The 22,882-nt window shown below is 40.4% G+C and overlaps 1 pseudogene; it reads left to right on the top strand.

Moving 5' to 3' along the window:
- Positions 1 to 330: 330 nt before the first annotated feature.
- LOC118574460 lies at positions 331 to 2,992 on the top strand (annotated as a pseudogene).
- Positions 2,993 to 22,882: the final 19,890 nt, after the last annotated feature.

Below are 22,882 nucleotides of genomic sequence, written 5' to 3'. Positions count from 1 at the left end.
ATGTGCTATTGCTGTGACAGACCTGACCACATTGTCTTTGGGAGGACTGTGGAAAGATTTTACACCTTGTGCTAGAAAAGCCACTGAGTATCTGGAGCTTAGTAGGCTATTTCCTGAAAGATTGGAAGATAGAAATGTTGAGAAAGATGCAGATGATGGAGGCCTCACTTGTGAAGTTTCAGAGGGAAGCAAAGACTCAGGGCCATTTGTGTGATATTTTGAGTTAAGAATATGTGCTTTCTAGTCATCTGGAGGTGAGAATTGGCTTTGATTAAGAAGAGATGAGTGTCTCTTTCCCTTGGGTATGCCATCAAAAATCCCATTGTCGTCATGGGCCACCACCCTGCCTGGTGATATGGGTATTGTAAGAACAAGCCATAACCAAAGTCTTGCTTCTGCTGAAGTGTCCCAGATGCTAAGATCCAAATTTTTGACTTGGGACAGAAGAAGGCAAACATTGACAAATTCCCACTTTGTGTCCACATGGCATCAAATAATTATGAGAAACTCTCCTCCAAAGCCCTAGATGGCCACTTGGACTTGTGCCAACAAATACATGGTAAAGAGTTGTGGCTGGGCGGTGGTGGCAAATGCCTTTAATCCCAGCACTCGGGAGGCAGAGGTAGGAGGATCTTTGTGAGTTCGAGGCCAGCCTGGTCTACAGAGCTAGATCCAGGAAAGGCACAAAGCTACACAAAGAAACCCTGTCTTGAAAAACAAAACAAAACGAAAGTTGTGGCAAGGATGGTTTTCATATCTGAGTGAGGCTCTACCCTTTCCATGTCATCTGTACCAACAAGATGTCCTGTGCTAGGCTGGACAGGTTCCAGACAGGTATTTGTGGTGCCTTTGGGAAGCCCCAGGGCACAGTGGCCACGTCATCATTGCTAAGTCTCAAATTATGGGACAAATGGCTGAAGTGCCCATTTAATGTGTCAAAGTGGACCTGGCCACCAGGTTCTCTCAGCATCCCTCAGTCCCTAGTTGTTACAGGGTATGGCTGGCATACCCCACCTTCTACCCCTGAACTCCCTAGCCCAGGGGCTGCCCTTCCACCAGAGGCTCTTCCCTATATAACATATCTATTTTGGCTACCTGACTTTTTTTTTTATCCTCTGTCCTCTTGGCCAGTCTCTTGGCCCAGGCCACTGCTCTTGGTTGGAAGCTCCTCTCTTGCTCTCCCTCAGCTTCTCTCCTCACGTGGCCAGCTCAATCTGTCCATGTTCACTCTGAGTGTTCCCAGATGTCTTTGCCTCTGACTATGTCTCTCCATTTTTATCTACAATAGACTTTCTCCTCCACCATACCTAGGACTAGTCATGTCTTTCCTTTTTATTTTTTTGTTTTCCCCCCATTCATTTGGTGCTGAAACCCAGGAGTAGAATAAATGCATTCCCTGGGGGAACTCAGCCTCTCTGAGCCAAGCTGCTGACCTGACTCTCCCAAGGTATGTATGGATCATTTGTTTCTGCTGGCTTTTGCCACACACAAAATTTAATTCTAGAGTCCACCTCTGTAGCCACTTCTTCCCTCCATTTTATCTAACCATCTATCTCTCCCCATCTACCTAGTACGTGTCCTCTCTCTGGATCCTGGAGCCTGCTACCCACTTTGGGGTACCTACCACATGGGCATCTCTGTGTTATGCCTTTTGGGGCTACACTATGTGGGCAATTCTACTTACTAAGACACTTGCTCCTCTCCCTCTCTTGGAACCCTTCTTTTTCCAGTGCACCTCTCCAGCTGTTTTCTCCTCCACCCACTCTAACCACTTTTCTCTTCCCTTTTGCTGTGTAAGTGCCACTACAGGGCTCCCTGTTTTGTCTACTTTTACTACAAAAGCCACATGTGATTCGTGACGTTTCCCTCTGACAAGTTTCTCAGTCCACTTTGGGACACCCTGGATTGAAATTCTTGTTACCACAATACTTTATCCCCTCTGCTCCCGCATGGCTCCTCAGCTCCTTCCTCCATCGTCCTCACCTCCCCGTAGGAGCTGCCTACTAAGCTACACAGCTTCTCTACACATTTCTGGATCTGTGACCCTTTTCTCGTCCCCTTACCCTTGGAGCTACCTGCTCTCTCTCTCTCTCTCTCTCTCTCTCTCTCTCTCTCTCTCTCTCCCCCCCCTTGTGCCCTCTTGAGCTTGTAAGTTGATAGTTTCCTTGCCTCCTCCTAGGAACTGCCTGCTAAGTCCTGCAGCTTTCTTAAGTCCTTCTGAAGGTGGAGTTTCTGCTTGTTACTCCTTGTCCTGTATGGCTATACTGGTTCGCTGTCTCTTAGCTGCCTCTGCCTCTTGGAGCTTAGTGGAACATCCCTACGGCAGTTAGTCTCTTGACACTTCCTTCTTTTCTCCTTGGACTAAATTCCTTTCTCAGACTCAGAGATTTTCCTAAAGCTTCACTGTCTTGGTTTGGCTTCAGTGTAGGTCCATGACCAAAGACGGCACACTCAAGTTCCAAATTCACACAGATTGTAACAACTTCTGCCACCGCACAAGCCAATGATCCCAAAGTCTCTTAAACTTTCTCCTCCACCATACTAGAAGCAGTCATGTCCTTCCTTTTTATTTTTTTTTTCTTTTCAAGACAGGGTTTCTTTGTGTAACAGCTATGGCTGTCCTGGAACTCACTTTGTAGACCAGGTTGGCTTAGAACGCACTGAGATCCTCCTGCCTCTGCCCCCAGAATGCTTGGATTAAAGGCGTGTGTCATCACCACCTGGCCCTATTTATTTCTTTTTCTCATTCAATAATGTTCATTCACATCATGCTTCAGAATAAGAAGCATGTGATTGAATCTCTGTGTAGAGCCGAGTTCAAGTTGCCTGTGCTCCAGAGGACCCACATCTTAAAGAAGTGGGGCTTTACCAAGCTAGTGCAGATGGATTTGAAGACTTGGTTACTGAGAAGCAGCTGTTTCATCATGGCTGTGGGGTCAAATATATCCCTAATTGAGGTACTCTGGACAAGTGGCAAGACCTGCATTCCTGAGGGCTTCCACAGAGCTCTCCTATACACTATCAAATCATGTTCAGTAATAAATCTCACATCCAGTTTGAAAAAAAAGAAGAGATGAGCATGATCGAGACAAAATTTTTCTGTGAAGTATTTCCTCAGGGCCAGCACACAGAAGCAGTGGTCCAGAAGGTGCCAAGGCTTCATCTCCTGCTGGAAGCCCAACTTTGGTGATGTGTAAGAGTCTCCCAGGGGTACTAGTTTTGTAGCATGAAAGCTACAGGATTGAAGCCGTCATGTCAATAAACCAAGCCTCAGTACTGTGAGAGGTCAAGAGAGACCATTGGTGAAGGTGAAGCCTCAGTTGTAGTAGAAGCCCCAGGAATGAAAGGGTCTTGGACAGAGGCTGAGGCTTAGCACCATGTGGCAGAGTTGGAGTCCCTGAAGAGAAGCTAGGAGAGGACATTGAAAAAGGTGCAGCCTCAGTTGTGGAGATCCCAACAGACTGTAGATTCCAGGATGGTGAGATGGCCACCGAAAGAGTGGTGGGTGTGAAGCAGAACCCACCTGAGCCTACGAGACAAGCTGCATATGCTTCAGCTGACAGCAAGAGAAGTAGAGCTACCCAAGCCTAGAAGATTGTGAGTCCAGACATTGGAAACTGAGTTATTTGCATGGTTAGACTTTGGTTTTGCTTTGATTTTATTGTGCCTGTGCCCTGGTTCTTCACTCTTGAAGTAAAGAAGTATTTTAACTTGTCTTTTGACTTTACAGTCATCCACAGATATGAGACATAGGCTATATTTTTTAATTGAGTAGTTTAATTGAGTAGTATTATTACCATGCAGATCAAGAACTTGCATATTTCCTCTTTGTCTGCCCCAGTGTTCCCATAAAAGAGGAGTCAAAGTTTCCTCCCTTTGCAGAGTAGAATTCCATACAGTACAAGGAACTCATAAGTCAGGCATGCCTTCAGTTAATAGTGACTCTTTTGTAGAAGATCCTAAGGACATCTCCATGACACATGAAGTTTGAGGCACCAGTCATCAGGGTAGTTGGTAGAAAGGAAAACCAGCTGTTGGAAGCACACTAGTGCTAGTGTTGTAATCTTGGAACCACCACACAGGAGCTTGGGGTTCTTAACACCATCCAGGTGCAGATCTGTATAGGCCCTGTGCTTGCTGCATTGAGACTTTGGATATTTTAAAGAGACTTTGAAATTTTAAAGTGTTAAAAAATTTAAAGACTGGGAGGCTTTTAAGAAGTTAGACTTTGTTTAATATTGTGATATTAAGTATTATTATGATATTTTGGGGACAAATATTTGTGTATAAAGTTGACAAAGGATCCGTTATCTTGGCTACTGTTTTTAGTTAATTTAACACAAATTACAGTCATCTAGAAGGAGGGAACTTAATTGAGGAATTGCATCAATCAGACGGGCCCATAGACAAGTCTATGGGGACATTTTCTTAATTAATGATTAATGTGGGAGGACCCACCCTCTAAACAAGCTATGGAGAACAAGTCAGTAAGCAGCATTCCTCCATGGTCTCTGCTTCAGTTCCTGCCTTCAGGTTCCTGATTTGAGTTCATGTCCTGATTTCTCTCAGTGATGGACTATAATTTGGGAGATGAAATAAACCCTTTCTGTCCCAAGTTGCTTTTGGTCATGGTGTTTATCACAGCAACATAAATAAAATTAGGATAATGATAAAAACATTTTGAGGAGTTTAAAGGGGACATGAACAAATGCCTGAATGTATTTTAAAATGACAGGAATAAACTCTTGATGGAAGTTGGAGAACACAAAAGCATGAAGCTGAATGAAATTATGAAGACAATACAGGATTTGCAAACTGAATTTAATAAAGAGATAGAAACACCAAAAGTAACTCAAGCTGAATTGAAGATATAATTGAAAAATTCAAATAACTCAATGAGAAAACTCAGGGGAAAGCCTTACCAGTAAAATGGATCAAACAGAAGACATAATAGCCAGACTTGAAAATAAAATAGAAATTATACTGCTCAGTGAAAGAAAATGAGCTTTGATACAACACAAGAAAACCAAATCTTTGGATCATAGGCATAGAAGAAGAACCAATGGCATAGACAAGATCTTCAACATGCTCATGGGAGGAAACTTCTCCAAACTAAGGAAAGACATACTTGTAAGATATACAAGAGACACACAGAGCACCATATAGACAGGAAACCCAACCAAACAACACCTAAAACACCACAGATGCCAACCCAGACTACTTTACCCTCCCAAACTATCTGCCATAGTTGAAGGAGAAAGATTTTCCATGATACAAATAGGGTAAAGAAATTCATGTTCACCAAACCAGCCAAACAGAGAATACTGAAAGCAATAATTTGGACTGAGGAGAGGAATAATCATAGCCAAGAGATCACAGAAAGAAAACAAATTAAGATATAATTAATGAAACACAAATTAGGACTAAGAATACAAGCAAAATAAACAAAAACCCAAATGACAGCAATCAACACATATCTTTCAATAACAACTTTGAATATTAATGGCCTCAGCTCCCCATTTACAAGACACAGGCTAGGTGACTGGATTAAGAAACAAGATCTATCTTTTGCTATCTACAAGAGATGCATCTGACCTTCAAAGATAGGAACCACTTTGGAGTGAAAGGATGGGAAAAAGTACTCCAATCAAATGAAGCAAGTAGGTGCTATTGTCCTACTATTTGACAAAATAGACTTCAAACCAAAATTAATCAGAAGAGGTGAAGAAGGACACCATACTGGTCAAGGGAACAATTAACCAAGATACATTGCAATTTCATGCATCCAGTTTCATAAAAAACAAACCACTGGAATTAAAGACAAATATTAACAACAATCCAATCATAGTAGGTGATTTCAATACCCCACTTTCTCCAGTGGACAGATTATCTGCACACACACACACACACACACACACACACACACACACACAACCAGAGAAGCACTGGAATTAAATGATTCGTATATCAAATGGACTTAACAGACAACTATATAATAGTCCATCCAAATGCCAAAGAATATATGTTTTACTCAGCAGTCAATGGAAATTTGTTTAAAATAAACCACATACTAGAACACAAAACAGTTCTAAAACCAACCAATGAAACAATTAGAAAAACTGGGATAACTCCCATGCATTCTATCTGACCACAAAGCAATAAAGCTCACTATTGGGAGCAAAAGATTCTCTAGAAATTCCATAAACTCATGGAGAGTAAGCAATATAGTACCAAGTGATAAACGAGTCAACAAGAAATCAGGAAGAAAATATAAAAATTCCTATAAATAAAATAAAATGAAAATACAATATATTAAAACCAGGACACATTAAAAACAGCTATAAAATAGAAATTTGTAGTTCTAAGTGTCCACATTAAGAAAAATTTAAAAAGAGCACAAAAAGATAGCCTAATGAGTTTGGAAAAATTCATTTCTAAAGAGTTTGGAAAAAATAAGAACAAACCAAACTCCAAATTCAGTAGATGGGACAGAAATGAATGAAATAGAAACAAACAAACAAACAAACAAACAAACAAAAACATAGTTAATGAAACTAAGAGCTAGCTCATTGAAAAAAATAAACAGGATTTACAGACCCTTGGCTGAGACAAAAATTAATAAGAAATGAACACATAAGCATTAGAATACACAGCAAGAAATTAAGAACAGCATAGGGGAGCAGTTTAAAAGCCTGTACTCCATTAAGTTGAAAAAAAAACAAAACTGAACCAACAAAGTTAAGCCAAGAAGAGATCAACAACTTGAACAGACCCAAATAGGGAGATTAAAACTAGCAAAAAGCCTTCCAGGTTAAAAAAAAAAAAAAGTCCAGGCCCAGATGGAGGCACAGTTGAATTCTACCAGACTTTCAAAGAAGAACTACAACAAATACTTCTTAAATTATTAAAAACAAAAACAAAAACAAACAAAAGACCAGAAACAGTAAGAGTGAGCACTTCCAAATTCCTCTAGTACCAAAGCCAGGTAAAGACAAAGCAAAAGGGCCTGGAGAGGTGGCTCAGCAATTAAGAATACTTACTGCTTTTGCAGGGGACCTGGGTTTCATTTCTAGCACCCAGGTGATGGCTGATAATCATCTGTAACTCCAGTTCCAGGAGATCCAGCACCCTCTTCTGGATTCTGTATGCACCAGGCATGTGTGTGGAACACATACATACATGTAGGCAGAATACCCATGCACCCATGCACACAAAATAAAAATAATTAAATCTAGAAGAAGACAAAAACAAATAAAGAGAACCAATCAATAAACCAAACAAAGATGAACATAGATGCAAACATTCTAAAAAATAATTGCAAACTGATAATGTGTTCCATTTTACTCCTTGGCAATCTGAAGGCAAGATGGGTTGCCAGCAGCTGAGGACACAGGCTTCATGAAACTGTGCTAAGTGATATGTCTTCCTTGAATGGCTTATTCAAGTCCATCTACCAAGTGAAAAATGGTCCTTTGTAGATAAAAGAATCTTTAAGACCCTCAAAAATTGAAAACCAAATACAGATATACATCAAAGAGATTATCCACTATGACCAAGTTGCCTTTAGTCCAGAGATGCAAGTATATACAAATGCAACATATACAAATAAATAAATGTAATAAATCACATAAGTGGACTTAAGATAAAAATCACATGATTATTTTAATATATGCAAAAAGCCTTAGACAAAATCCAGCATGGCTTCATGATAAAAGTCCTAGAAAGAATAGGCCTAGAAGGAATGTATCTCAGTATAAAGACTGTGTATGACAAACCCATAGCCAACATCATCTTGAATAGAGAAAAACTCAAAGCAATTCCATAAAATCCAGGGATTAGCCAGGGCTGTCCACAGTCTCCAATCCTTTTCAGTTCTTCAAGGACTAGATAGAGTAATAGGTGGAAATTAAAAGAATATAAATAGGAAGTCAAATGATCTCTATTTGCAGATGACATATTATATATGAGATTCAAAAGATTCCATCAGAAAAATTCTAGAAATGGTCAATTTCAGCAAAGTGGCAATACTGACTGAACCTAGAAAAATCAGTAGCCATTCTACATGCCAATAACAAACACACTAAAAAGAGATCATAGAAATACGTGTACTCACAATAGTCTCAAAAATACATAATAAATCTAAGTAAGGAGGTAAAAGACCTCTGCAATAAAAACTTTAAATTTCTGAGAGAAGAGATTGAGAAAGATATTAGGAGATGGCAAGACTTCCCATGCTCAAAAACTGGTAGAATTAATACTGTGAAAATGACCATCCTACCAAATCAATGGATAGATTTAATACAATCCCAACCAAGATCCCCATGACATTCTTAATGGAAATGGAAAAGACTAAAACTCATATTGAAATCCCAAAGACCCTGGATAGTCACAGAAAATCCCGAGTGAAAAAAAAAATACCTGGTGGATTACCATACCAGATTTCAAGTTATATTTATTACAGAGCCATAGGAAAAAAAAATAATAAAAGTGGCACTGGAACAAAAATTGAAGGATAGACCAATGGACCAGAATAGAAGACTCAGTCCCCCCACCCTTTTTTCGAGACATGGTTTCTCTGTATAATTTTGGCGCCTGACCTGGATCTTGCTCTGAGGACCAGGCAGGCCTGGAACTCACAGAGATCTGCCTGGCTCTGCCCCTGAGTGCTGGGATTAAAGGTGTGCGCCGCCGCCGCCGCCGCCGCCGCCGCCGCCGCCACCACCACCACCACCACCACCACCAGGTAAGAAGACCCAGTCTTAAGCATACATAATTGTAGGCACCTGATATTCAACAATGATGCCAAAGATACACACTGGAGGAAAGATACCATCTTCAACAAATGTGCTGGGAAATTTGGGTGTCCACCTGTAGAAGAATGAATTTAGAGCCATGTCTATCACCCTGTACAAAAATCAACTCAAAATGGTTCAAAGACCTCAATGTGAAACCAGAAATTCTGAAACTTCTATAAAACATAGAGGGTAGTCTACAAGATTCAGATGCAGGAAAGGACTTTCTGAATAGGACACTATTTGCTCTGGAATTGTGGCAACAGTTGGCAAATGGGAGCTCATAAAACTAAAAAGCTTCTGACCAGCAAAAGAAATAAGTAATCATGCTAGCAAAGAGGAAGCTCACAGAGTGGGAGAGAGCATTTGTCAGTTATAATTTGATAAAGGCTTAATATTCAGAATACAGAAAGAACTAAAAAATAAATGACCCAATAAAGATGAGCTGTGTATCCACAAAGTTTTCAAGTAAGAAATAAAAATTGCTGAGAAATATCTTTTAAAAGTGTTCAATATCCTTAGAAATAATGGAAATATAAATCAAAACTACTTTGAGGTTCCATCTTACTCCAGTCAGAAAGGTGAAGATCAAGAAAGCAACTGACAACAAATGCTGCTGAAGATGCAGGAAAAGGGGAACCCCCTTTCTCTATTGGCTGCTGTGGGATATTGTTCTGTACGCTGTAAATATGTGTAGCTCTGATTGGTTGATAAATAAAATGCTGATTGGCCAGTAGCCAGGCAGGAAGTATAGGCAAGGTAAGCAGATGGGGAGAATACTAGGTTGTTTCCAGGTTCTGGTTTTTATGAATAAAGCTGCTATGAGCATAGTTGAGCAAGTGTCCTTGTGGTATGATTGAGCATCCCTTGGATATATGCCCAGGAGTGGTATAGTTGGGTCTTGAGATAAATCAAGTCCCAGTTTTCTGAGAAACCTCCATACTGATTTCTAAAGTGGCTGTACAAGTTTGCATCCCACCAGCAATGGAAGAGTGTTCTCCTTGCTCCACATCCTCGCCAGCATGAGCTGTCACTTGTGTTATTGATCTTGGCTATTCTGACAGGTGTAAGATGGAATCTAAGAGTTGTTTTGATTTGCATTTTCCTAATGGCTAAAGATGTTGAATAATTTCTTTAAATGTTTCTCAGCCATTTGAGATTCTTCTGTTGAAAATTCTCTGTTAAGATTTGTACCCCATTTTTAAAATTGGAGTATTTGAGTTTTTGATGTCTAGTTTCTGTTAGATGAGGGGTTGGTGAAGATCTTTTCCCATTCTGTGGGCTGCTGGTTTGTCCTCTTGATAGTGTCCTTTGCCTTACAGAAACTTTTCAGTTTTATGAGGTCCCATTTATTGTCGATCTTAATGTCTTTGTTATTGGTGTTCTATTCAGGAAGTTGTCTCTTGTGCCAATTCATTCAAAGCTATTTCCCACTTTTTCTTCTATCAGATTCAGTGTATCTGGATTTATGTTGAGGTGTTTGATTCACTCACTTGGACTTGAGTTTTGTACAGGGTGATAGATATGGATCTATTTGCATTCTTCTGCATGCTGGTCTAACTGGATGTCAGCATGCAGAAGAATGTTGAAGATTCTCTTTTTTCCCATTGTTGATTTTTGGCTTGGTGGCATGGAATTTATGGGAGTGGCCAACCAATGACTGGTCCAGCTTGAGATCCATGCCACAAGAAGACCAGAGCACAGCATGATCATCATCATCAGAGAGGCTTCATCCAGCAACTGATGGGAGAAGATGCAGAGAACAATAGCCAAACATTAGGTGGAGCTCAGGGAATTCTGTGGAAGAGGGGGAGGAAGGATTGTAAGAGCCAGAGGGGTCAAGGACACCACAAGAAAAACTACAGAATCAACTAACCAGGCTCATAGGGACTCAGAGAGACTAAACCAACAACCAGGGAGCCTGTATGGATCTGACCTAGGTCCTCTGCATATATGTTATGATTGTGTAGCTTGATGTTCTTGAGGGAAACCTAACAGTAGGAGCAGGGGTTGTCTCTGTCTCTTTTGCCTGCTTTTGAGACCCTTTCCCTACTGGGTTGCCTTTTTCAGCCTTATGACGGAATGTGCCTAATCTTATTGCAACACAATATACTATGTTGAACATCCCTGGGAGGCCTGCTCTTTTCTGAAGGGAAACAGAGGAGGAGTGGATCTGGGGAAAAGGGAAGATTGAGGAGGGACTAGAAGGAGATGGGGGAGGGGAAACCGTGGTCGGATATAAAGTATGCAAGAATAAACAAACAAACAAATAAATAAAATTAACCAAGTCAGTAAAAGCCCCACAACAACAAAAAACAAAATTAGAGAGGAAAGATATATTTTGACTCATGACTTCCAAATATTCAATCTGAGTGGTTTTGGCCCCATTCATTTGGTCAGGACAATATTTTGTCCAGAGCATGTGGCAGAGGAGCATGTTCATCTCATGGCTGGCAGGAAGTAGATGGAGTGAGACAGGATGGGGCCAGGAACAAGACATCCAAAATAGGGCAACTAGTTAGGTATCTAGACTTAAACACATGAACCTTTGGGAAGATTTTCATGTTTATAGTTCATTCCTTTTACTGCTAAGTACTTTTACAAGGCACGGACAGACCATAGATTATACTTTTCATTTATACATTTGCTATTGGGTTGTTTCCAATGTTTACTATTACAACAAAGCTGCTGTAAACATCTGTATACATTCTTTTGTGAAAAATATGTTTACATATTTGTTAAATACTCAGAAGAGTGATTGCTAGGTCAAATGGTAGTTACATGTTTAGTTTAAAAAACAGCCAAACTGCCGGGCAGTGGTGGCGCACGCCTTTAATCCCAGCACTCGGGAGGCAGAGGCAGGCAGATCTCTGTGAGTTCCAGGACAGCCTGGTCTACAAAGTGAGTTCCAGGAAAGGCACAAAACTACACAGAGAAACCCTGTCTTGAAAAACCAAAATAAATAAATAAATGAATAAATGAATAAATAAATAAATAATAAATAAATAAAAACAAAAACCCACAAAATACCAACAACAACAACCCCCGCCCCAAATCAAACAAAACAAAAAACCCAAAACACAAAAAAACAGCCAAACTTTTCTAGAATGGTTACAATATTCCAAATGATGTGTGAGGAATCACGGTTCTCCACATCTTTGCCAATATTTGGTGATGTCCTAATTTCGTTTTAGCTACTAGGAGAGGTGTGACATGATATTGTACTGTGACTTAATTTGTGTTTTTCTAATGGCTAGTAACATTTATTAGGTGTCTCTTCATGTTCTTTACCTGAGTTCTAATCAAATTAGTTGTGATTTTACTATTGTCTTTTGAAAATTCTTGACATATTCTGACTGTAAGACCCTTGACAGAAATGTGGTTTACAAATTCTGTCTTCAGTTTCTGGCTCACCATTTCTTCTTAATGGGATCTTTGCAGGGTGAAAAATTTTAGATTTTTGATGAATTGGCGTTTAGCAACAAATTTACGGCTCATGATTTTATTGTCCTATTTAAGGCCCCTTAACTCAGCCTTAACTCCTAGATATTTTCTTTTATACTGAATTTTAAAGTTTTTCATAGTTTCATTTAAAATTTGAGTGAGTGATTCACTTTGGGTTTATTTCTGTATGTGTATTTACAAACTATAACATATGTGTTTTGCAGTTTTGCTGACTTTTTCCATTTGAGTTAAATGCTCTTATATTTATATTTAAACTGATATTGAACACTATATATACACAGTTATATGTAAAACTCATGCTAATAATTCACATTTTTAATTATTCTTAGAACCACACTAAACAGGGCAAGATGAATGAGGCAGGGAGAGTGAGGGGCAGGGAAGTCATGTGAATGACTGTGCACAGTGAGAACAGACGCTCAATGGGATTAAATTGCTAGCAACCCACGAAAGCAGCTTAATGATCAAAGGAATTTATCTGGGGGTAAACTCACTACCACAGAAAATTTATTGTAGGGTCCGGAAAAGCTAAGTTATGTCCTATGTTGAATGCCTTGGTCCAAGATCTCAGCATCCAAACCACAATGTAGCTAAGAGAGGGCTGAGTATGTGAATTCCAGGTCTTAAAAGTCCCTGAGCAGCCAAGGCCCAGGAGCATGTACTGCAAGGTCATAGGCAGGTGTAACTGGTTTTTTGTGTGTGTGTTTTAATTTTATACATCAGCCATGGGTTCCCCTGTCCTCCCCCCTCCCGCCCCCACCCCCACTTTCCCCCATCCCCTCCCCTCCATTCCCATGTCCTCCAGGATCAAGGCACCCCTGGGGATTCATTTAAACCTGGTGGATACAGTACAGGCAGGTCCTGTCACCTCCTTCCAGGCTGAGCATGTGTCCCTGTGTAAGCCCAAAGTTCCAAACAGCCAGCTCATACATTAAGGGACAGATCCTGGTCCCACAGCCTGGGTGCCTCCCAAACAGTTCAAGCTATTCAATTGTCTCACTTATCCAGAGGGTCTGATCTAGCTGGGGGCTCCACAGCCATTGGTTCATAATTTATGTGCTTTCTTTCGATTGGCTATTTGTCCCTGTGCTTTTTCCAATCTTGGATTCAACAATTCACTCTCTCGCAGTCCCTCCTCTTTCTCGACAGTTGGACACCTGGAGCTCCACCTGGGGCCTGGCTGAGGATCTCTGCATCCACTTCCATCAGTTATTGGATGAGAGTTCCAAGATGACTGTTAGGGTGTTTAGTCATCTGATCACCAGACTAGGTCAGATCAGGCTTTCTCTCAACCATTGCCAGCAGACTACAGAGGATATATCATTGTGGATTTCTGGGGACCTCTCGAGCACTCTGCCTATTCCTGTTCTCATGTGGTCTTCATTTATCATGGTCTGTTATTCCTCGTTCTCCCTTTCTGTTCTTGATCCAGCTGGGATCTCCTGCTCCCCTAAGCTCTCTTTCCCTCAAACCTTGCCCTTCATTACTCCCACTGTCGTCCAGGTTGTTACTAGAGTGGTGGCTCAAACAGCCATCCACTACAGATGTTCACAGCACTTTCCCCTGATTTCTAATGAGAGCCCTCACACCTTCATTTTGTACCAGACCCCACAAATTCTTTCTGACTCTGGCTATATATTAGAACGTTATGATAATATTATTTTGGAAAAAAATTATCTATTCTTTGAATCTTTTAAAAAATTATTTTATTCTTTTTTATGTATATGATAAATGTGTGTCTATGTACCACTTATGTGCACTACCCCAGGAAGCCTGAAGAGGGGTGTCAGGTCCCCTTGGAACTGAAGTTACAGACAGTTGTAACCTGCTGTGTGAGTTCGGGAATTGAACCCAGATCCTCTAGAAGACCAGCCAGTGCTTTTAACCATCTTAGGCCATCTCTCCAACTTCAATACTCTTTGAATCTTAAACATAAACTTTCTATGAAATAGTCTTATTGTTTCATATTAAACTACATTAATTTTTAAAAGGTTTAAATTGATACATAATAATCGTGCAAATTTATGAGGGATACAGTGTCATCTTTTGACTATGTGTGCACAAAGTGTGGAATGCTTAGATTTGTGTGTAATCCTCCACTGGGGCCATTTTCATCTCTTCTTCCATGTACTGCTGAAGTGAGCATAGGACCAGTACTGCTTTAGTCTGCTGAAACCTTAATGCGCAGGCCAACTCTGTTATGCTCTGTCCTTTCCTTTGTGTTTTTACTTGTACAACAAAAAACTTGCCCCAGATGGTCCTTTCTGAAGGTTCTTCAAGTTGGGAAACTGGGAGAATCTCACTTAAAGGCTTTTCCAAAACACAGCTGTGTGATATTTGGAAACGTTATCGGCCATGGCCCCTTGAGTATGTAACTTTTTGGAAAACAGGCCCCCTGATTTGTACTTTTAAAATTGCTCCATTATACTTCACACATCACAGGTGGTGGTTAACTGTTGTCTGGAAGAAGAGTGAGTGAATGAGTGAAGGGAACGCTGTTTGTTTGGTATAGACTGCTTCAGAAGCATCAGTTTCCCTTTTCCATCACAGGAAGGTTCTGTGCCAACCTTATGAACATAATATAAAAGGGGACACCCACACTGCCCTGTGACAACAACTAGCCTCTGGGGACTGTCCTTCACTCCTGTCTAGAGAAGGTTCTCCTGCATTGTTCTGCCGTGCCAAGGCCTGGAACTCCCATCTGCCATCCTCATTCATGCCTCAGCAGGCTCCATGGTGTGTGTGTCGGACTGAGGCCCATAATAAAGGAATTGGGTAATGGACAGAATGTCTCATGTGGGTCGAAGCCTCAGCCCCACAAGAGACCTTTAAAACTTCTCATCTCTAGTAGAGTCTTTTGTTTCCCACACCCGCTGGACGGGTGGAGTGAGGCGTGGAGTGGGGACACAGCTTTGTGAAAGCCAACATTTTGAGGCAGAAAGCCACGAATATCAAGAGACGAGTAGCCTAGACGTTTGGAGGACCTGGGCTGCCCACCTCCCGAGTCCTGGCCATCAGACATGAGTGGCCTTATAAACTAGATGACCCCAACTCCCTCCGTAGCCCACCACCCAGCCTTATGCTCCACTTAAGTTTTACTCATGACTTCTTAGTGAATCAGGCAGAACTTTTCCAGCTGGGTTTAGAATTGGTTTCCCTGAATGACCCTTAAAAAGTTCCGATTTGAGTCCATGGATCTGTCTGAGCAGGAGGAGGGCCTCATACATCATTGAACACTCATCTTCTCAGAAGGTCGAGGCCTTGGCGTGGTTGAGTGTTGATGTCTTTATGAATGGAAAATGTTGGTTTTGCATTCTATTGGTAACCCCCACAGAGGTGATACTGGGATTTAGGGATCTAATCATTTGGAAAATGCTTGGGTGAAGCCAGCTCCAGTCTCATTTATATTTTGGAAAGGGAAGATAATGACTCACTCAACGGAGATGGCTGCCTGTCCACAATCTTGTCAGGCAGGCTGTGGGAATGACCGGGCTGGCGTTGTCAGCCCTATAAGGTGATAGGGAAGGCAGTTCAACAAAGAGACTCAACACACGTTCTGAAGCAGGAGTGGAAAGAACACTGTGTTGGGAGCCAGTGGATTAGGATGCTGGTTCTGGCTCTGTTATACGCATGCTTGCTTGGTGTGTGGCATTGAGGAAATCCCTTTTCTTCAGTGCCTTAGTTCTCTTATGTATAAAGAAGTGGTTCTTGGTAGTCCTTAAGGACCTTCCCTGTTCTTATCTGTTTCTTCTGAGAGGATGCTTTTCCAGTTTTTTTTTTTTGGAAGAGCACTAATTTTGGAGCTGGACTCCCTGACTTAATGGCCTCCATTTTTTTTTTTTTTTGGCCATATTCCCTAATCAAACTATGTAAGCAGTTTCTTTCTCTATCCTAATTTTCAAAATGGATTAATAATACCACTTTCCATATAAAATTATTATAAGGGCCAATTATTTCAAATTTCTGAAGGACCTAGAATCCTGCCCATTATATAGTAAATACTAATACATGTTAGATACCACTATTAATAAGTGCTCTTCTGTGGCTTGGCTATCTTAAGGAGGCCAAGATAGACTAACTGGGATTCCAATGTTTTCTTCCTTTAGGAGGAAAGAGGCTACCTAGTGCTTGTCTTCCTAGGCTTCTGGATGCATAGGTCACATTGCTCTGGGGAAAACTACTTTCTGCCTCCACACTGTAGAGAACTCTGTGGCTGCTTCACCTTGGTCTTCAGGAAACAGTCAATTTTAGGATTTTGTCTTGCTCCCCTAACCTGAAAGTTTATGCCCACCTTCCCATATTTCTTTACCTTCTGGATGACATTGGCTTTTTCCTGGTTAAGATGGCCAGTAGTGATGAGTGAGAAGTGGGTGGAAGGAGATGATTTAATCAGTGTAGAAAAGAGGGTGGGGTGTCTCTAGTTTTCTTCTCAGTATTTGTTTCCATGAAGGGTTTCTGTTATATCCATGTGACCAAGCCACGCCCTTGACTTCGGTGGCATATCTATTCAATTCAAACAAATGGCTAAATAAATTTTGGTTACTTAAATGGTAGCCTCTGGAAATTGACTTTGGAGCTTGAACTTGGGTCATAGCAATACATATTTTCATATTTAGAAGATGCCTTAAAGATGATGCCACACCTTCTGTAAGTGTAGTATATTGTGCAATATACTAAGGAAAATGAGGCCCAGAAAAGAAAAGCTTCTCATGGTCAGGCAACACAATTGGAGTCAGCAGCTAGGTAATTTGACAGTTTCACCTTTTTCCTGTATAAGTTTGCCCTCAGGGCAGTTTTGGAGGCACAGTTCCTTAACCAAAAGGAAATGAGGTAGGTAAGTAAAGTTTTTGGATAGAAAGGCCTTTTGGTGCCTCTTAAAATCTCTTGAAGGCAGCTGACTTCCTTGCCTTCAAACAGGGCCAGGCTTGCTGATGCTCAAAGCGATCTAGGAGAGCCAGAATTTTGAAGCTCTGTGTCCCCAACTGTACTACCATTGCTGGGGTGGGGCCAGGAGAGAGCTCTTGCAGCTGGATTTCCTATGTGTCTCCAGGGTCTGGGAGGAGCTTGTCACTCTGGAGCAGTACACAAGGCTCACAGCATCTGCTTTGAGGTGCTTGGTCATACCATCCAAAGACAACGAAAAGATATGAATAGAATTGGTGGATGAGTGAATCAGAGGTCACCGTCTGGTTTACTCGGCAGCCGGTCATGGGAGCGGCAAAGCAAAGAGAACAAAGCACAGCGTGAGCCCCTGGCCAGCAAAATAACCTAATAAATAGAGAGCACAGTGGAGTTGCTGGCAGGATGGGGCAGTAGTCATTCGGAACAAACAAGATCTTAATTTATGTCTAAGCAGACCAAAACTAGAAACCTGCTGCACATTCCTCCTAGAGAGTGTTTGTGAAAATCAGCCAAGTGAATTTCCTCCATTTAGAAGCAGAGCAGAAAAGCCACACACATGGCCTTCCAAACACAGTTCATGGGCCACTGTGCTGGCAGTAGCAGGCATGAGTCTCAAGGCAGTGGTACGTGGTGCCAGCTTGCTGTGCCAAGCTGAGGGTAGGGACGGTCTTGTCTGGGTCGACAAGAGCTCTGGAAGGTCTGGATGAATCTCTGCACGTGTGCTTATAGCTGACCGACTGCAGGACTGAAGCCTGCCTTTCCTGTCTAGAGTAATGTTCCCTTTCAGATGCATAAAATCTATCATTTCTCTCCAGTTCTTGAGTGCTTAGCGCTTTTCTTATATAAAGGATTTTATGCAAAGGAAGGAGAAGAATCAGGAAAATTTTCTAATCTTCATTTTTTTTATTGAAAATAGATTTTCCCCCACACAATATATTCTGATCATGATTTTCTCTTCTGCAACACCTCCCAGATCCTCTCTACCTCCCCTCCCATTCAAATTCCTACCCTTTCTTTCTCTCTCTCATTAGAACATGAAAAAGCATCTAAAATTAATAAAATAAAATATAAACTAGACTAGGACAAAACAAACAAACAAAAGAAAACCAGCTAAAGAAAAAGCACAAGAAAATGCCATGAGAGTCACATTTTCTTGAGGCTTCTGCTTTCCACATTTCACTACTGTCTGTGTTCTAATAACCCTCGCCTCCACATGCTCACCCTTAGCCCCAAGCTACAGATTGATGTATGATGCCAAATGACAATTGGGAATACCCTAAATCCAACATGTCCCATTAAATGCACCATATCACAGCTTAACATGACCCTATCCCAGAGTTTCCAGCTTTACTTGGTGGCACCATTCTCTAAGAGTCACCTAAACTCAACTAGAAACTGCAGAATCACTCTCGAATCGTTTCCCATTAGCTACAAATTCATCAAGTCTTATTGGTTTTTTTCTTAAATATATTTCAAGTCACTCACTTTGTTCTATTTGTACTGCCTTAATTCAAGGACTTATTACTTCAAATTGGGGGTACTGTGATGCTCTACCCGATGTCTGTAACCTAGGTCTTCTCTACTTCAGCCCCCTATGATCTCAAAATGTAAACCTAATCATGGGACTCTGGGTATTTACAACTCTTTGATGGGTAACCATGTGTATATGTGTGTGTGTGTGTGTGTGCATGCACACATGAGAGGAAGACAGACCAGACACACAGAGACAGAGAGAGAGGAGGGGCACTTGAAATTGATTGTTCTCTACTTCAAATATTGAGGCAGGTTCTCTCACTTGTTTTGTGGCCCAAAGGGCTTGTCTTGATCCTGTCCTTACTTACTCAATGAACCTTTCATTTTTTGCCACTCCTGCCTTGCCTGTTACGTATCTGCAACACTAGCTGCCCCAACTCCCCCTAAGACGCTATTTCATTTAAGGAATATTTGTACCTTCTCCACCTTCCTGCTTAGTTTTCAATTTTCCCTACTCATTATTTTACCTGGCTAATGTTTTGTTAGCCTATCCCAGCAATCTTTCCAGATTGAGTGAGGTGCCTGTTTCACACCACAGCTTCCCTATTACACACCACATTATCTTCCACATCACATTTCTTAATCAAACTGTTTTTCTGCCTTTCCTACTAGATTATATGGCTCTACAAAGGATAGTAACTTCTTTATCTGTATCTTTAGTGCATAGAGCACTGTTTGACATATATTAGTTGTTCAGCAATTGCTCTGTGAATATACAAAGTAGGTAAGAACACAATTGGTTATTTCTAAATTCAGCCAGTCCCTCTATATAATATCAAGGACTTTAACACTGATCAACTCGTTGTCTCTCCCAGCAAGTCCATGAGCTTGTGTGGGCACATTCATGTGCATGATTATAGGGTTTATGTTTGTGAATAATTCTTCTGAAAATTTTATAGTGTAAGGGAAGAAAATTGGGGACTTCGCATTTTCCAAATGCAAAAGCTACCCAGAGTGCTACACAACTTGTCTCAGTTCATGCAGGTGATTAATAGTAGATTTCAAACTCAGATTTCTAAACTGTGACTCCAAGAATTTTCTTCCTGCTGCCCACCATTTTTAAGTCATGGTTTTGAAATATCTGTGCATTGTTGGGTGGTCCTCAAGCACAACTGGGCTTTAGTTTTATTTTGCTGTTTTTGCTGCCATTTTGGAAGAGCAACTCACAAAACATAAAATTAGCCATGTTAAGATGTGTGGCACATAATACATTTACAATACTGTTATTTTAGCACCTATGTTTAGTTCTAAAACATTCTCATCACCTGCAAAGAAACCATACACCTTAATCAATCACTTCCCATCTCCCTTCTATCTTTGGAAATGACTAATTTGCTTTCATAGATTTACTTTTTAAAGAAAATACAATGTGTGGCTCTTTTGAGTGACTTCTTTTATTCAGCATAATACTTTTGAGGTTCATCCATGCTATAGCATGTATCAGCACTTCATTCATCTTTATGGGTGAATATGGATATACCACATCCTGTTTATCATCTGGTTTTCATGATAGAACACATTCAGATTGTTTCCAACTTTGGACTATCAACAAGAGAGGCACAATAAGTATCCATGTGCAAATGTTCACTTTAGTGCATTATTTCAAGTCCTTTGGGGATATACAAACCTGTAAGAATTGATGGATACATGGTCATTCACCACTTTAGATTCTGACCACAACCTCACCAGCACTTCACATTTGATTGATGTGGAGTAGCCTCTCAATATAGTTTTATTTGCATTTCCCTAATGGCTAATAAGGTTGAACATTGTTTCTTATGCTTACTAGTCATTTGTATATTTTCCATAAAGAAATATATTTTAAGTCCCTTGCTTACTTTTTCACTGGGTTTATCTGTTACTGAATTAAACATTCTTCAGAACATTCACCATGCTAGAAATATATCAGATATACAATTTACAAGTGTTTACTCTCATTTTCAGACTATCTTTTCACTTTATGCATATTTTTAAATTTGAGGAATTCCAATTTATCTGTTTTTTCTTTTGTTGTTTTTGTCTTTGCTGTTCTAACTAAGAATTCATTTCCAGATTCAACATAAGAAAGAATTACTCCTAGGTCTTTTAAAATTCAGGTATAATTTATAAATAAATATCATCTATATTTAAGGTATATGTGCCATTTTTGATATGCAATAAATTGTTAAATAGATTCCCTCTTCAAGCATATTAATCTGTTCATAACCTCATAACCCTTCTTAATGTGTGTGAGAACGTGTAGGATCTAGTCTTTCATCCAATTTCAATTATTCAAAACAATATTGCACCATCTTTTTCTTTTCTTTTTCTCTTTCTTTCTTTCCCCTTCCTTCCTTCCTTCCTTCCTTCCTTCCTTCCTTCCTTCCTTCCTTCCTTCCTTCCTTTCTTTCTTTCTTTCTTTCTTTCTTTCTTTCTTTCTTTCTTTCTTTCTTTCTTTCTTTCTTGGTTTTTCAAGGCAGGGTTTCTCTGTGTAGCCCTGGCTGTCCTGGAACTCACTCTGTAGCCCAGGCTGGCCCGGAACTCACAGAGATCTGCCTGCCTCTGCCTCCTGAGTGCTGGGATTAAAGGTGTGTGCCACCACCACCTGGCTAGTTGCACAATCTTACTCTTTGACTAACATCTCCCATTTTGTTTATACCCTCCAGCAGCCGGCAGCCCCCATTGTGTTCTTTGCTTCTATGAGTCTGCTTTTTAAAGGTTTGTAAATAGCCATGGTTATGGATTATTTGTCTGTCATTGATTTATTTTGCTGAGCACAATGTCCTCTAGGTTCATTTAGGTTAATGTAAAGACAGGATTTTCTTCTCTTCTAAGACTGAATGTATTCAGTTATACACATATACCACACTTTTTTTTTTTATCCCATCATCCTTTGATGTACAATTAGGCTTTCTACATCTTGGCTATTCTATGTTTTATTTTTATTTTTTAGATTCATTAATTTTATTTTCATGTGTGTTTAGCCTACATGTATGTATGTGCACTTACTGTATGCTTGATGCCTGTGGAGGTTAGAAGAGGGTATCAGATTCCCTGAAAATGGAGTTATAGATGGTTGTGAACTACAATGTGAGTGTTGGGAATTGAACTCAGGTCCTTTTGCAAGAACAAGTAGACTTAAGTGCTGAACCATCTCTCCAGCTCATATTGACTATTATAAATTATACTGCAATGAACATGGGAGTGCAGATGTCTCTTTGATATAGTGATTTTATTTCCTTAGGGTATATGCCCAGACATGGGGTTGCTGGTTCATATAGTAGTCCTACTTTGGTTTTTAAGTAGCCTCCATATTCTTTTCTTAAAATGGCAATACCAATTTACATTCTCATCAGTGATGTACAAGAGTTCCATGTTCTCCATGTCCTCATCAGCATATGCTATGTTTCTATATTTTATTGTAGCCTTCTGAATAAGTATGAGATAATATATTTTTAAAGCCATGATCTCTCTGTGTGATCCAGGCTGGTACGAAATGTCTGTGCTCAAGCGATCTTCCTGGGTATCTGGGTCTACAGGCACATGCCATCATGTCCTCATTGCCTTTTTTATTAAAAGCAGTCATCATTTTATTGTGTTTGTATGGTTTTCAATTTAATAAACAGTAGCTGGATGTAGTGATGGACGCCTGTTGTCCCACCTATTGAAGATGCTGAGGCAGGGGCATTGCTTGAACTGAACCCAGCAGTTCAAGGACAGCCTACACAACATCACAAGATCACGTCTCAAAAACTAAGTTCTTTTGACTTGACTGTAGATCAGTGAGGCTGTGTGGTGGTATTCACAGCAAACTTGGTTTTCCAGAAACTTTGGAGTCTCTCTTCATTATAAGGAGCTGCTTTATGAAGCTGTTGTTAGTCCATTTTCAGGATTGTTAGCAACTTGTGTGTATTTTCCCCAAATCACTCACGTGCATCTCAGTGATGGTACTTTTGGTAATAATATCCAACTCATATGTAGCTGGGTGAGGGATTCCTTACACGTATTGGCAGGCAAAAGGTCACATTCAGGTCTGGATGTGTTAAATGGGCCTGCTTCAATTAACCGATCTAATTAATTAATCTTTTTTATTTAGTCTGTTTCTTATAAAGCCATTTCTAATTAAGGAAGCTTTAATAACTACCCTCTTTCACCCTTTCTTTCCCAATTCATTATTTATTTATGTAGGGCCTCGAGCATGCTAGGCAAAC

This window comes from Onychomys torridus, chromosome X (assembly GCF_903995425.1).
Source record: "Onychomys torridus chromosome X, mOncTor1.1, whole genome shotgun sequence".
In the NCBI taxonomy this organism is placed as follows: domain Eukaryota; kingdom Metazoa; phylum Chordata; class Mammalia; order Rodentia; family Cricetidae; genus Onychomys; species Onychomys torridus.
This window is presented reverse-complemented; position numbering and strand designations above follow the sequence as displayed.